The 16,610-nt window shown below is 38.4% G+C and overlaps 1 long non-coding RNA gene across 1 annotated transcript in view; it reads right to left on the bottom strand.

The window, feature by feature from the left end:
• The window catches only part of LOC127525890 (uncharacterized), a 30,849-nt gene extending 15,107 nt beyond the window's left edge, over positions 1–15,742 (bottom strand). Inside the window, exons 1-3 of the long non-coding RNA XR_007933502.1 lie at positions 15,694–15,742; positions 12,625–12,670; positions 9,632–9,661 (exon numbers count right to left, since the gene is read on the bottom strand). This is a non-coding gene — a long non-coding RNA (uncharacterized LOC127525890). The remainder of the gene's footprint in view (positions 1–9,631; positions 9,662–12,624; positions 12,671–15,693) is intronic.
• Between the last annotated feature and the right edge of the window lie 868 nt (positions 15,743–16,610).

The raw sequence follows: 16,610 nt of genomic DNA, 5'->3' as shown, positions 1-16,610 counted from the left end.
AAGCTCAACAAGCATGATATGGCATGGGGATGATTGCAATATGTTGAAGTTACATGTGCCTCTCTTTTTTTCTTGTGATTTTTAAAAGTTGTTGAAAGTTGATCAATTGTTCATAGTGGAATAAAAAGTGAAAATAATCATTGTGAAGCCTTTTACAACAGGTAATTTGTGAGCGCATTACCTTCCAACTGATGTTAAAGTGATTGTATCATGTCAAAACCATTTACATTATAATTATTAAATTATGTAATCAATTTACTTTATAATTATTAAAAAGCTTAGCTGTCCTTTTTTTTCCTTTTCATGATGTATAATCTGGAATTAAAATATAAACAAATTCTAATAGTGCAGTCCTGTCATTTGCTGTTTTGATGTCTCTTTCCACCACACAAAGACAGTCTTGCTTCTTATATATGTAGGTGTATTCTTTGAAAAATGAAATTGCAGTCCTTTCTATGATATGCATTTTGTTGCCCCTTCCCCAAAAGTGCTTGTAAGGTTTTGCCACCTTGATTAAATGGTAAGGTAATAACAGTTTGGACCCAATTTGACAGCTATAGAGCAAGGAAGGAAACACAATTCCAGAAATTCACTACATTGAAGTAGTTGAACAGTTCTAGAGTGAAAACTTCTGCCACTTCTTCACAACCTGACATATATTAATTTCTTAGCTATAAGGAGAACTAAAGTCATTTCAGCTTTTCCTTCTCTATATATTCACAATGTATGTGTTGAGGTGAATTCTCCCAAATTCCTGAGCTTCACAACTATCTACATTTTGTGAAAATCTCAAGTATGATAATTAACAGCCCTAGCATAAAGTAAGGTTTTAGTGAGTGTTACAATGTTTACTTGAAAAATATCCCTCTGAACCAGGGGAAACCTCCTTTTAAGTGTGAATACAATACTATAGTGTAGTGGAAGTATGGAGAGCATTCAGTGAGAGGGTAGAAGGCCCACCAGCAAAGATGGAGTAGAAAATTAGATTGCTTATGTGATATGCTGTGAAAAGGTCAGGAGGGAAAACATAAATATTCACAACTGAAAAAAGTAAGCATTTGCAGGTAAATATACAGCACAACGTCCTGTTTTTATCTCTAATATTGTATAAGCTTATATTCAATAACTATTAAACCCTAATAACCCTAATTTACCCAAACACTTATGTCTGATGAAACTGACTACATGTTAAGTTTTTTGATTATTGGCATACTGCAGTGCTTTTGAAATTTAATGTCATTTTACTCAGTTTCACAAATAATTTATGATCATACTGTTTATAAAAATTACAGTGTCATATTAATTTAACAGCATACATTTCAATAGGAAATCTTTTTTTAAACAGTGGTTACCTGTTGTGCTTGTACAGTTAAAGGACAATTCTGTTAAAAAAAGATAAAATTAATATATAATTAACATTGTATCATAAAAATGTAAAACAACCTAAGTTTCAATAGGAAATCTTTATTTTATCAGTGGTTACCTGTTGTTGTATTTGCATAACTGAAGACCAGTTCTGTGAAAATAAAATGAAAATTAAAATTTAATTCATGTTGAAAATCTTGTGGAAATATGTTCTACTAATGTGAGTGTAATTCACATAGTACTTGATATGCGCTACAGTAACATTACAAAGGTAATATACATAACTGGAACATATTATAATGTTTATGTCAAGTATTCATAAACTTTCAAAACTAAACAAAAAACAAAACTGTGAACATCTTGCCTCTGCAAAATTTGGAAAGTAAATGGTTATTTTTTCTCAAAGACAATTTTCAGTTAAATAAATGAGATTCATCAGTATTATCCAGGCAATTTATAACAAATTACGAGACAGTGAAAACTTTGAAAAGTGGAGATGTTTTTGAATGATACTCGATAATCAGAAATGGCAGCTGTAGATGAAAGTGATTTTGTTATATTTCATGTTCTTTAAATTGTTAAATGGATTATAGACTAATTTTATGTTTTCTTTGCTGTATGCTTCAACTGTAAGCATAGTTCTCTTTCATTTGAAACCAGCTTGTCTAAACATAAAACAAGAAGTGTTAGCAGAGGCAGCAGACAGAAGATAAATGTACTTTAAACAGCAAAATTATATTTAAAGAAAGCTCAAGTTCTAATAATTATTTTCTGGACTTTACACATGTGTGAGGGCAAAGGTCTTGCACCATTGCTTATCTTCACAATTTCAGAAATTCAGCATGTTTGAGTAGTTTAACAATTCTAGAGTGAAGATTACTTCCACTTCTTCACACCCTGACATGTATTCATTTCTTAGCTATAAGTAGAACTTATTATTTTTTTTAATACTTAATTAAAATCAAAAAATCATTCCATACATGCCAGTCAAGTTTACCTAAACTGGTGTCACACACGTGTGAATAGGAGAAAGCTGAAGGGTTTGGAGAATAATGGTAACATATCTGCCCAGGGGGTGGCGGGGTGCACTAATGCTCTTTCTAAGTTCCCTGCAGACCTTTCCTGGGATTTCCCACCAGGAGCCACTGCCTCGACTCGGGACACACCACTTCCAGTCCCGGGCCCAAGGATGGCATCACTTTCCCTAGACTTCCTATAAAGCCTCACTCCCTTCCTCTTGAATTCAGTTCTGTTTTGGACTCTGTGTTGTAAACATTACTCACTATCTTTTACTTTTGCAGCCAGGTACACATTATACGGGTGGCTGCCCCAAACCTTTACAATGTCTCGGGTCTCTTCTTGTCACACTGGTTTGAAACAAATCGACCTCACCCATGAGAAAGCACTTTAATAATAGTAAAAATATGCAAATAAATAAATAAATAAAAATAGAATAGAAAAAGAGGGGAGAGAATTCACTTTCTCAAGTTAAATGCTTATTCTAAAATGTTATTTATCAGATCCTCCAAGGTTTAGAAAAAGTTTTGTATAGAATTTTTCCAATTTCAAATAGTAATAACATCAGTCATCCACTGACTTAAAAGAGGTGAATTACAATTCTTCCAGTTGAGCAAGATAAGTCAATGTGCCAATAGTGTAGTAAAGGCAATTACAGTTTGTTTGTCCTTCTCTACTTTATGCCTATCTGGAAGAACACCAAACACAGCTGTTAGTGGATTAGGAGAGACTGTGACACCCAGGCTGTCTGAGAGTCATTTAAAAAATTATGTTAATATGGTGTACACCAAAACATATGGCCCAGTGAGGCTGGCACTAGATTGCAACGTTCAGATCTTGCCTGGGAAACATTTTGGACAATTTTAAACAAGAGAGATGCGCTTGATATATAATTTTAAGTTGAGTAATTTTATGCTTGGCACATATCGAGCTTGAGTGAATTCTGTGCATTGCTACTTTCCATTCCTTTTCTGAGATGTTGAGTAAGATATCCTTTTCCCATTGTACTCTGGGATCTTTGAAAGGGAGGGACTTTAAAATGTTTTTATATATTACAGAAGTCCTGTTTGAATTCTCAAGACTGATCAAAATTTCTTCCAGTATAGAGGTAGGTGGGAAATGAGGGAAATTGAGTAGGTTTTGTTTAACAAAGTTTCTAATTTGAATGTAGTGAAAGAAATGTGTTGCTGGAAAGTTAAATTTGGAGTGTAATTGTTCGTAGGATGCGAAGATATTGTCTATGTACGGATCTCTTAAGTGATTTAATCCCGGATGTTTTCCAGACATTAAAAACTGCGTATGTTTGAGAGGGTGGAAAAAGGTGGTTATCATGCAGAGGTGCCACAGATAAAAGCTTCTCTATCTTAAAATACTTCTTACATTGGTTACATATTCTGAGTGAGTGAAGCACTATTAGGTTGTTAATATATTGGCGATAACTTGTACTTATTGGGGTACAAAGCAAGGAATATAAAGAAGTACTGCAGGATTTTATTTCTATTGTGGACCAAGTCTGTGTCTGTTCATCTAATTGTGTCACTGTCCAGGTTTTTATAGCTATCTAGCTATAGTATCGAGAGCATTGAGTGGGAGGGTAGAAGGCCCATGGAAGAATAATGGAAAAGAAAATAAGATTTCTTATGTGTTATGCGGTGGAAAGGCCAGGAGGAAAAAGCCACAAAATATTAAAACTGAAAAAATAAAACTATGTCAGTATATACGTATGTATGTACAGAGTATTTAGAATTTCTTGCCTTTAACTCTGTTATTAAGCGTACATTTAATAATAATAATAACATTTTAGCAAAACTCTCATTTCAGATGAAAAGGACAACTTGATAGTATTTTTGATTATTTGCATACTGCAGTGCTTTTACATATTAAATGTCAATATACTCATTTTGAAGAGTTATTTATCTGTCTATAATAATTACCATATCAATACAATACAATACAGTACAGTTTATTTTTGTATAGCCCAAAATCACACAGGAAGTGCCGCAATGGGCTTTAACAGGCCCTGCCTCTTGACAGCCCCCCAGCCTTGACTCTCTAAGAAGACAAGGAAAAACTCCCAAAAAAACTTAGTAGGGAAAAATGGAAGAAACCTTGGGAAAGGCAGTTCAAAGAGAGACCCCTTTCCAGGTAGATTGGGCGTGCAGTGGGTGTCAAAAGAAGGGGGTCAATACAATACAATACAGTACAGTACACAGAACAATTTCTCAATATAGTAAAATAAAAAATATAAATTTTAGAAGTACAGAGCAGAATGTGACAGTAGATGATATATCCCATAATAAGATTTGGATTTGTATAGAGTCCTGGAGACCTCATCCTTCAAGCTGCCTCCCCCATTTGGCCATTCCACAGCTGAAACAGCGCTGGGCCAGCCAATCCGATGAAAGGACCCCTCTCTCCCACGATTCCTGCGATCCTCCATCTGGGATGACTTTTCCTTAGGCAGGCAAAACAACTTGGCAGGTGGACCATGGCACCAAGTGCCACATTTGAGTACCGAGAAGAAAAACAGAATAAGTGAGGGTTAGTATACAATTATAACTGTCATGTTACTTATGTTTAAGTGCTAATGACTAACAACAGAGATGCAGTCTGTACAGTTAATCAGCAGCTCTAGTCAGGATATGCTAAACTGAAGTAGTGAGTCTTCAGCCGGGATTTAAAAGCTGAGACCGAAGGGGCATCTCTTATAGTAGCAGGCAGACCATTCCACAGTTTAGGGGCCCTGTAACTAAAAGCTCGACCCCCCCACTGTTATTTTATTAATCCTTGGAATCATAAGCAGACCGGCATCTTGAGATCTTAATGTGCGCTCTGGTTTGTAAGTCATGATAAGTTCAGACAAGTAAGCCGGACCTCGACCATTTAATGCTTTATATGTTAAAAGAAGGATTTTGAAATCTGCCCTAAACTTAACCGGGAGCCAGTGTAAGGATTTAAGAACTGGAGTTATGCGTTCGTATTTTCTTGTTCTTGTAATAATTCTCGCAGCCGCATTTTGGATTAACTGGAGGCTGTATAAAGAACAGTTTGAACATCCAGTGAACACCGCATTGCAGTAGTCAATCCTACTAGAGATAAATGCATGAATTAGTTTCTCAGAATCCTGTTTATTTAAAAAGCGCCTTAATTTCCTAACATTTTTAAGATGGAAGAAACATGTTTTGGACAACTTTGTAATATGCGCTTTAAATGACATGCTAGAGTCAAAGATAACTCCTAGATTGCGGGCTGATTCAGTAAAATTGACTGGGATTCCCATTGAGTTAAATGATGACAAAATATTATTGTGATCAGCATCATTCCCTCCAACAATTAACATCTCTGTTTTATCTGTATTTAAAGACAAGTAGTTCTTATTCATCCACTCCTTTAATTCACTAACACAACTAATTAAAGACAACATTGAAGAAACTTCATTTGATTTAAATGAAAGGTATAACTGGGTGTCATCTGCATACGAGTGAAAATTAACATTATGTTTCCTAATGAGAGATCCCAGTGGAAGCATGTAAAGTGAAAACAGTAAAGGTCCCAGTACTGAGCCCTGCGGGACACCATATTGAACTTCTGTGTATAATGATGGAGTACTGTCAGCACATTTCTGTACATATTGGAATCGATTTGATAAGTAAGAACTAAACCAAGCGAGAACAGTGCCTGTAAGCCCAACATCATTTTCTAGCCTGTGCAGTAAAATAGAATGGTCGATGGTGTCAAATGCTGCACTTAAGTCCAACAACATAATTACAGTTGAGTTTCCTTCATCAGAGGATATCAGAATGTCATTCACAACCCGTGTTAGTGCCGTTTCTGTACTATGACCAGTGCGAAAACCAGACTGGAATTTCTCAAATAAATTGTAATGCATAAGGTGTGTTTGAAGCTGACTGGCGACTACTTTTTCTAGTATTTTAGAGAGAAACGGTAAATTTGAAATAGGCCTATAATTATTTAGTATATGTGGGTCAAGGTCTGACTTTTTAAGTAATGGTTTAATGACTGACACTTTTAGTGTATCAGGTACTGTGCCATGCAATAATGAACTATTGATAATGTTTAGGATAGGCGCTGCAAGAACATCCATTGCACTTTTTACTACTTTTGTTGGCACTGGAACAACTAGTGGGCTTCATTTTAGAAATTAAACTTAAGACTTCCTGCTCAGTTACAGGATTAAAATTACTGAAGTGCTGAGTGCAATGTGAGACAGGGTCTGCTAAGCTAGTATTTGGTTTGTACTGTGATGCAGAGATCTGGGATCTTATATTTTTAATTTTCTCATTGAAGAAGTTCATAAAGTCTGTACTGCTAATGTCTGTTGGTATTTTGCACTGTTGATCTGAATTTCCATTTGTTAATTTAGCCACTGTTCTAAACAGTGCCCGAGGATTTTTATTATTGCTATCTATTAATGTAGAATAATATTCTGACCGAGCTTTATAGAGGGCTTTTTTATATTTATTAACACTCTCTGTCCATGCAATTTGAAAGACATGTAGCTTTGTTGTTCTCCATCTGCGTTCCAGTTTTCGACACTATAATTTAAGAGCTCGAGTGTTTTCATTAAACCAGGGAGAGTTTCTATGTGCTTTGATCACTTTGTGTCCAGAGCATCTCTCAAGGTCACATTATAATGTGATGTTAGCTCATCTAAATTGTTTTCTGTGTTTACATTTGATGTTAACTGATCTAAATGGTTTTCCACAATTACACTCGACTTACTCAAAGTATCTATAAATTTTGAAGCAGAATTACAATCTAGATGCCGCACTGTCTTTGTTTTAATCTGGGAGTGTGTTCGCAAGGGCAGGACCAAATCAAATGTAATTAAGTAGTGATTAGAAATAACTTCATTTAATGGAGTAATAATTAAATTTTGAATTTCAACTTTGTAAGTTATAATTAAATCTAATGTGTGGTTATGATTATGAGTTGGACCTTTGACATTCTGACAAAATCCTACTGAATTTAACAAATAAGTAAAACATTTGCTAAAAGTGTCAGTTTCCACATCAATGTGTACATTAAAATCTCCCATCAGTACTACGTGATCATAATTTATAGCCAAGTCAGATAAAAGGTTGCTAAATTCAGACATGAACAATGAATACGGCCCTGGTGGTCTATAGACTAGCACTATAATTGTGTTGAAATCTGTTTTAATATTTAAAATGAATGCTTCAAAGGATGTAAAGTTGCCTAAATTTTTAGAAGTGATTTGCATTTTGTTACAATGAATTATTCCAAGGCCCCCTCCTCGACCTGAATCTCTAGACTTATGAAGGAACGAGTATCCATCTGGTGACGCCTCAGCTAGGGGTACAGTGTCACATTTACTAAGCCAGGTTTCGGTGAGAAGACACAGATCAGATTTTGTACTTAATATAATATCATTTACCAAAACAGCTTTAGTGCCAAGAGAGCGAATGTTCAATAAGCAGCATTTAAAACTGTATGCTTCTTTCTGAATTGGTGATATACTTTTTGTTTTAATTTGTAGTAAATTTCTATTACAGATGCCCCTGGTGGAGGGTCTGGTTTTATCCCTTGGTCTAATTATACACCTTATTTTTTGGTTATCAATTAATTTAAGGTTTGTATCAAGACTAAATTTACTGGATGCCCCAAGACAAGGATTATGGGTAACAGCTTCAGGAAAGTAACAGGTGGGATAAACAACAGCCTGTGATTTAAGATCACATGACTGCGGCCTGGATGGTGCTCTAATCAGTCAACCAGGCAGTTTTGCTGCCATATTTTGGGATAATACATAAGATCCCCTCCAGTTAGGATGAAGACCATCTCTTCTGAAAAATCCAGGCCTTTCCCAAAAATCATCCCAATTGTTCACAAACGCTATGCTTTTGTTTGCACACCAGGTTTCTAGCCAGCAGTGAAGGGAATGCAATCTGCTATAAATCACATCCCCTCTATATAATCTTGGTAAGGGGCCAGATACAACTAAATTCCGACATTTTCTTTTAGCTTTGATGCAAAGAGAGATGAAGTTCCTCTTTAATACCTCAGATTGCTGTAAATAAATATCATTAGTGCCGACATGCAGCAATATGGTAGATACTTCATCGTCAGCGACACGGTCCAATGCGGCCTCTATGCCAGAAATCTTGGCCCCTGCGAGGCACTTAACATGAACTGCTGGTTTAACATAGTTTGGAATTCTAACATTCCGCACTATGGAATCGCAATTATGAGCACTTTCTTATTCTCAGTTTCCACAGGCGCGCTGCGGAGTGCTGAGAATCTGTTCTGGGTCCGAATTGGTGACCTGGGTGCCGGGGGACTACATTTTGGATTCTTAGACCCCCGTCTTACTGTTACCCACTCGCCCTGTGGCTGAATTGGTGCTGCTGACTTTGGCCGTGCACTGACTACAGTGGGGCCAGGAGAGACTGAAGCCGAATCAGAAGTAGCCGAATTGTCTAAACAAACCGAGTCGATCCAATTTTCGGTTTGCCTAATCGCTATCAGATTCCTAACGCGGTCCTCCAATTCGCGTATTTTCCTGACCAACTCTAAATTAACTAAACACTTTTGGCAGGTGAAGCTGTCTACAATGTCGGCCGGAAAACCTGAACTGTACATGCTGCAGGACACACAACATATAAACGTGCCCTCAACGGGCAGAGAGTAGATAGAACTTACGTTTAGTATTGATGTCATCTTCTCCGTTTTCTGTAGTTTACTTAAGTGCTTTCTGCTTCAGAGACCGTCGGCTTCAAGTTTCTCACTGCCGGTTATTTCTTCTGGTCAGCTGCCGGCTTTACTTCCGATGAACTTGCTCGGGTGTTTGCGAAGGGTTACGTGCCTGTGGAAGACGCCGCTGCTCTGTGCTTCTGCTCGGTGCTTCCGCTCGCTGCTACGCTCGTGCTTCCGCCCATCAGACAACACTGTATACATTTAATCACTTAAGTTTCAATGGATAATGTTTTTATCAGTGGTTACCTGTTGTTGTGTTTTTAGAAGTTAAGGTTGATTTTATAAACAATAAAATTAATAAAAAATATATCATTCAATTAACATTATCAGATCAGTATATTATAACAACATATATTTTAATGGAAAATATTTTATCAGTGGTTACCTGTTGTTGTGTTTGTAGAAGTTAAGAATAAGATTGAAAAGAAAATAATTTAATAAAATTTACAGTATTTTATCAATACCACAACATACATTTTAATGGGAAATCTTTTTTAAATTCATGTTTTACCTGTTGTGCTTGGAGAAGTTAAGGATGAATCTGTGAAAATAAAATCAAAATTATAAACTTATTTTAAAAAGTCTGAATTAGCTTAAGTAGCTAATGCCTTGCTTCATAAGTTAGAAGCACGTAATAAACAAGAATAGTTGCCTCGAATATTTGAAATATTAAAATGTTTTCTTCAATTTAAATGTTTTAAGTCTAAATATTCTAAGTTGTAATACAAATTTGTCATTTTTCACCCAATAATAAATGTCCATAAAGGGCTCGATTCTTAGTAAAGGATAAAAAATACCAAATAAACATGTTATCACTGACTTTGAAATAATCTAAAACTTTACCTGACATTCTTGTGTTTGAAATTTCGCATTTTTCACCTGGGAGTGATTGATAAAGGGCTTCAACCACTGGCAAAGATTCATATATCAACAATATTGTCGTATTTGTAATCAACAACATCAAATATAAAAAATCGTGCACAAAATATGGTCCAATAATGGCCTAAAAGTGAGTTTTATTTTGTGTCTGGAGGGCACAAATTGGGGGAAAATCCTGGAAAGCTTGACGTCTTGCATAGCTGGACATCCAGATGAATCTCATTGAAAATGATATGTGGGGGTTTTCTAATATCAGTGAGTCAGAAAGCACAGGACAAAAAAAAAACTGAAATAATTTCAAAACTTTAATAGATAATTCTTATGAATATAATTACAGTATTATACATATGTGGACAAATTTGATAGTATCCCTCCATAAAAAAATAGTTCAGAATTGTCTCTGAAATAACTTGAAACAGACTAAAGTAATTGTCACCCTTCATTGTTTATTCCATATTCTACAAAAGTTAGATTTTGCTTTGGAGCTTTAATTCAACAGAATATTTTAAATAATAGCACAAATGAAAACACTCATGGACAAAAAATAATAACAAGCAATTACTGTAGCTCTCAATGAGACTTCAGCACCCATCAGCAGATATTTTGGCCCACTCTTCCTGAACAAACTGTTCCAGCTGTATCAGGTTTAAAAAGTGCCTTCTCCAGACTGCATATTTTGTTTTTTCCCATAGATGTTTGTTAATATTTAAATCTGTGTTCAGAGAAAAGTGTTTTGTTCTTAGCCATTCTTGGGTTCTTTAGCTGTGTGTTTTGGGTCACAGTTCTATTGGATGATCCATGACCTGTAACTGAGACAGAGCTTTTTGACAATAGGCAGTACGTTTCATTACAGAATGTCTTGATAGTCTTCAGATTTCATTGTTTCTTGCCAGATGCAGCAAAGCAGCCCCAAAACAGACCAAGCCTCCTCCATGTTTTACAGGGATGTATGTGTGGTATTCTTTTCTTTGAAAGCTACATTTTTTTTGTCTGTGGACATAGAGCTGATGTGACTTGCCCCTCTCGTCCCTCCAAAGGACATTCTCCCACTGATGGACCTTAACCTAGTAGTTCAGTTTGTATCTCTTTAGAAGTTGTCCCTGGCTATTTGTCTGCCATTCTCACTATCCTTCTGCCCATTCTGGGGTTGATTTTCCATTTGCAGACGCATCAAGGAGGTTGACTATAGTCCCATGGACCTTAAACCTCTTAATAATATTTCCCAAACGTTGTCACAGGAACATCAAGCTACACAGAGTTGGTCTTATAGCCTTTGACTTTAACTTGCTTGTCTATAATTTTCCTTCTGATCTCCTCAGACAACTCTCTCCTTTGTTTTCGCTGCTCTGTGTTCAGTGTAGGACGCAAGATAATACTAAGTGATGGTTTTTATCCATTTAAGTAGGCTGAGTGACTGATTGTACAATTGTGATACTAATCAAAGAAAACAGCTAGTTTGAAAAATCATTTGAATCCAATTATTATTATGATCTTTTCCAGGGATAGCAAGCACTGTGTCCTGGCCTGACCTTGCTTTAGTCAAATGGACAATTGTTTTTTATTTAATCATTTTTCAGGAGAAATACAGCATTTTTTCAATGAACTTTGAAGATACCAACAAATCTGTCCACATCTGTATAATAATAACCCCAGCAGTGGTTTAAAATGTAAAGACTGAAGAATCTGGTGGTGTGTATTTTAGGCAGAAGCCTTAAAGGTACAGCCTTTGCAGTGCAGGATTTTGCTACAATTCTCTACACACCTTTTTAACAGGTTGTCTCCAAAAGTGTATTCACATTTGAGAATCACATTTGACCCCGCAAGACTACCAGAACTGTGACTTTGTCCAGGTTTGACTGACTTTGTCTGTTAAAAATTACCAGGTGGGGCCACAGCGTTCTACAAGAATGCTGCTGAGTGGCGGTTTTTTTGTCTCCTTCTGTACTGTCAGTTAGCAATACCTCAGTTATTATGTGTGGAAGGCAGCCCGGACACAGACAGGTAGACATGTTTAAAGCACCACCACACATTTATTATACGACTATTATTTACAAGTGAAACACACACAACCCCAAAACCCCCCCAAAAGTCCAGGCCTCACAATGCCTTTGCCTCTTAAGGTCCGCCTCCACTCCTCTCCACCAAGACTTCGTCCTCTGCACTCCCGACTCCAGTCATCAAATGGAGGGAGGCGGCCCCTTTTATACACACCCAGATGTGCTCCAGATGCCTCCCGATTAGCTTCCACCGGCACTCCCCAGTGTGGCGGAAGTACCGGCTGCGCAACCAGAAGCACTCCGGGTGTCCCTGGTCTTCTTCCCCATAGCACTTCCGGGTGTGGCAGAAGTGCTGAGGGCCAGGGCTTCTCAGGCATTTGGGCGCCCCCTGGCGGTGACCACGGGACCTGAGCTTGGAAGCTCAACCCTATAGGGGCCTGTGGTCACCGCCAGGTCCCCAAAGCCACCAGGGCGATCGCCCTCTCGTGGTCTGGAGGAGGCATAAACCCTGCTCCGGTCTTCCTGGGCATTCCGGCTGGGTACCACCCCCAGCCCCTCGCCACATATGTTGATAGATTTATATTGTTATGAGTTTAAAATTGTATTTATGTACAAAATAAAGACTTACATGTCAGTACAAGTAGGATCAATGCTGTCACCTTCATTTTAGTAAACTGTAGAGAAAGGAAACACATGTCAGTGATCTCAGGGATATCTGAATTGCCTCGATTGATCGAATCAAGCAATATTGGGTGATGATGTGAATTGGTCATCAGTTGTTGACATGGAAAGTAAAACTAAAGCCCAAGTAAAATTTAATATTAAATCAAGAAAAAAATTTTAGCCAAATCATGATCAAACTCTCTAGAAAATGTAAGTAATTATTATGCCTATAATAATGTTACTTATAAGATTGTTGGTTTTTGAAATGTTTTTGGTGCACAATTCTTTGATGTGAAAAGTTAAATCAAAACAGAAACAACCATTATCAAATGCATATACTTTTATTATTACTGTTATATTACCTTGGATATCTTTCTTAATCTGGCAAATCTGATGAGTTAAGACTAGAAGGAGCTTTTATTTTAATTTATTTTTTTTAATGTGGGGATTTTTTTGCTGCGGTGGCCTGGTGCCCTGCCTGGGGTTTGTTTCCTGCCTTGCACCCTGTGTTGGCTGGGATTGGCTCCAGCAGACCCCTGTGACCCTGTGTTCGGATTCAGCAGGTTGGAAAATGGATGGATGGATTATTCAGTGAGGTAGACCAGGAGCTAATCTGTCCAAGCATAAATAGTGTATCTTCAACCTGAGCCTGGAACAGGGGAGAGTTCCAAGGCTTTGGAAAACATCTTGCATCATCCTAGTCCCAAAGGTATCACGTCCTAGTGAGCTGAATGACTTTCGGCCTGTTGCTCTGACATCACATGTGATGAAGACCATGGAGAGGCTGCTACTTCACCAGCTTAGGCCACAGGTTCAACACGCCCTTGACCCTCTGCAGTTTGCATATCAGGAGAAGGTGGGAGCGGAGGATGCCATCATCTATATGCTACACCGATCCCTCTCCCACTTAGACAGAGGCAGTGGTGCTGTAAGAATTATGTTTCTAGACTTCTCTAGCACCTTCAACACAATCCAACCTCTGCTCCTTAGGGACAAGCTGACAGAGATGGGAGTAGATTCATACCTGGTGGCATGGATCGTGGACTATCTTAAAGACAGACCTCAGTATGTACGTCTTGGGAACTGCACGTCTGACATTGTGGTCAGCAACACAGGAGCGCCACAAGGGACTGTACTTTCTCCGTTCCTGTTCAGCCTATATACATTGGACTTTCAATACAACTCGGAGTCCTGCCACGTGCAAAAGTTTGCTGATGACACTGCTATCATGGGCTGCATCAGGAGTGGGCAGGAGGAGGAGTATAGGGACCTAATCAATGACTTTGTTAAATGGTGCGACTCAAACCACCTACAACTGAACACCAGCAAAACCAAGGAGCTGGTGGTGGATTTTAGGAGGCCCAGACCCCTCATGGACCCCGTGATCATCAAAGGTGACTGTGTGCAGATGGTGCAGACCTATAAATATCGGGGAGTGCAGCTGGATGATAAATTAGACTGGACTGCCAATAATGATGCTCTGTGCAAGAAAGGACAGAGCCGACTATACTTCCTTAGAAGGCTGGCGTCCTTCAACATCTGCAATAAGATGCTGCAGATGTTCTATCAGACAGTTGTGGCGAGTGCCCTCTTCTCCGCGGTGGTGTGCTGGGGAGGCAGCATTAAGAAGAAAGACGCCTCACGCCTGGACAAACTGGTGAGGAAGGCAGGCTCTATTGTTGGCATGGAGCTGGACAGTTTAACATCTGTGGCAGAGCGAAGGGCGCTCAGCAGGCTCCTATCAGTTATGGAGAATCCACTGCATCCACTAAACAGTGTTATCTCCAGACAGAAGAGCAGCTTCAGTGACAGACTGCTGTCACTGTCCTGCTCCACTGACAGATTGAGGAGATCGTTCCTCCCCCAAACTATGCGACTCTTCAATTCCACCCGGGGGGGTAAACGTTAACATTTAACATTATACAAAGTTATTGTCTGTTTTTCACCTGCATTATTATCAATATTTAATATTATTTATTGTATCAGTATGCTGCTGCTGGAGAATGTGAATTTCCCTTTGGGATTAATAAAGTATCTATCTATCTATCTATCTATCTATCTATCTATCTATCTATCTATCTATCTATCTATCTATCTATCTATCTATCTATCTATCTATCTATCTATCTATCTATCCATTTATCTCTGTATAAAATTCAGTAGTTTGTGTGGTCTATGTAAGAGCCCCATGTTGTCATTTTTTGAAACAGTTTGCATCTTCTGTCAAGGTACTTAACCCTATACATGAAATACAGTAATTAAAGAACCGACATTAATGATAACAAATTTGTATTGGAAGCCATTATACTTTAGGTATTGTAAATGCCTAAAATTCCCCCCAGTATGCCTTCTGTGTTTACTAACGAGGGAGTTCTGCTAGTTTACATAATATGTCTAATATTAATAATATGTTTAAACAGTAGCATCAGCTGTACCACCTTAATCAAGTAGTATTCAAGCTCCAAAAAGCAAAAAAAAAAAGTATATAATAATGACTTGGTTTAATTTCCCAGTTTTAAGGTAAAAGTTTCCTCCATTTTCATTGAGTGACATCCATCCATCCATTATCCAACCCGCTATATCCTAACTACAGGGTCATGGGGGTCTGTTGGAGCCAATCCCAGCCAACACAGGGCGCAAGACAGGAAACAAACCCCGGGCATGGCGCCAGCCCACCGCAGGGTGCACACACACACATACCAAGCACACACAGGGGACAATTTAGAATTGCCATTGCACCTAACCTGCATGTCTTTGGACTGTGGGAGGACACCGGAGCACCTGGAGGAAACCCATGCAGACACGTAGAGAACATGCAAACTCCACGCAGGGAGGACCCGGGAAGCGAACCCGGGTCTCCTAACTTGCGAGGCACACTGAGTGACATTTTAAAGAAATAGGTAGAAAAATTAAATATATAAATAAAGAAAAGGGTACAGCACTTTTGCATGATACCCTCAATATTTTACTTGCATTTTATTTTTATTATTAATTTTAATCAGTTATTTTTATTAATTGCAAGACTGGCTCTTACCTCTTTACTGATTGATTGTCTCAAGCCGTGTGAAGTACGTGGCTTGCACTTTGCAGTATGAAACATAAACTTTCACACTGTTTGTTTCAAGAGCATGAATTTGCATTTGATTTGTGTAAATTTAACTTTACATTTCATCACATGTTGTCATTCTCAAAAGCACACAGTTCATCAAGTTTAAAATTAGCTTTATTGAAATTATGACTTTTATGTTTATTTGCTTACTGCAGTCTACTACACAAATGTGATCCATTGGTCTAAAACTGAGAAAACTACTAGAGATATTTAGTTCTTAAACAGCATGCTGAGTATTTTTTTGTATTGAGTGGAGTCCCTAGCAGATGGGTCTGTTAGAAAAAAAATTAAATAGTAGGTTTGGCTTGATAATTTAATGTATTGTTAAAATCCATCCATCCATCCATCCATCCATTGTCCACCGCTTATCCGAAGTCGGGTCACAGGGGCTGCAGCCTAGGCAGGGAAGCCCAGACCTCCTTCTCCCTGGCCACCTCCTCCAGCTCCTCTGGGGGGACCCCGAGGTGTTCCCAGGCCATCCGGAAGATATAATCCCTCCAGCATGTCCTGGGTCTGCCCCGTGGCCTTCTCCCAGTGGGACAACGCCAGAACACCTCCCTAGGGAGGCGTGCAGGGGGCATCCTGGCCAGATGCCCGAACCACCTCAACTGACTGCTCTCAATGAGGAGGAGCAGCCACTCTACTCCGAGTCACTCCCAGATAACTGAATTCCTCACCCTATCTCTAAAGGAAAGTTCAGCCACCCTGCGGAGAAAACTCATTTCGGCCACTTGTATACGCGATCTTGCTCTTTCGGTCACTACCCAAAGCTCGTGGCCATAGGTGAGGGTAGGAACGTAGATCGACTGGTAAATCAACAGCCTTACCTTTTGGCTAGGCTC

Source organism: Erpetoichthys calabaricus, chromosome 1 (assembly GCF_900747795.2).
Source record: "Erpetoichthys calabaricus chromosome 1, fErpCal1.3, whole genome shotgun sequence".
NCBI lineage: Eukaryota > Metazoa > Chordata > Cladistia > Polypteriformes > Polypteridae > Erpetoichthys > Erpetoichthys calabaricus.
The sequence above is the reverse complement of the archived record's forward strand: the minus strand, read 5'-3'. Positions and strand labels throughout refer to the sequence as shown.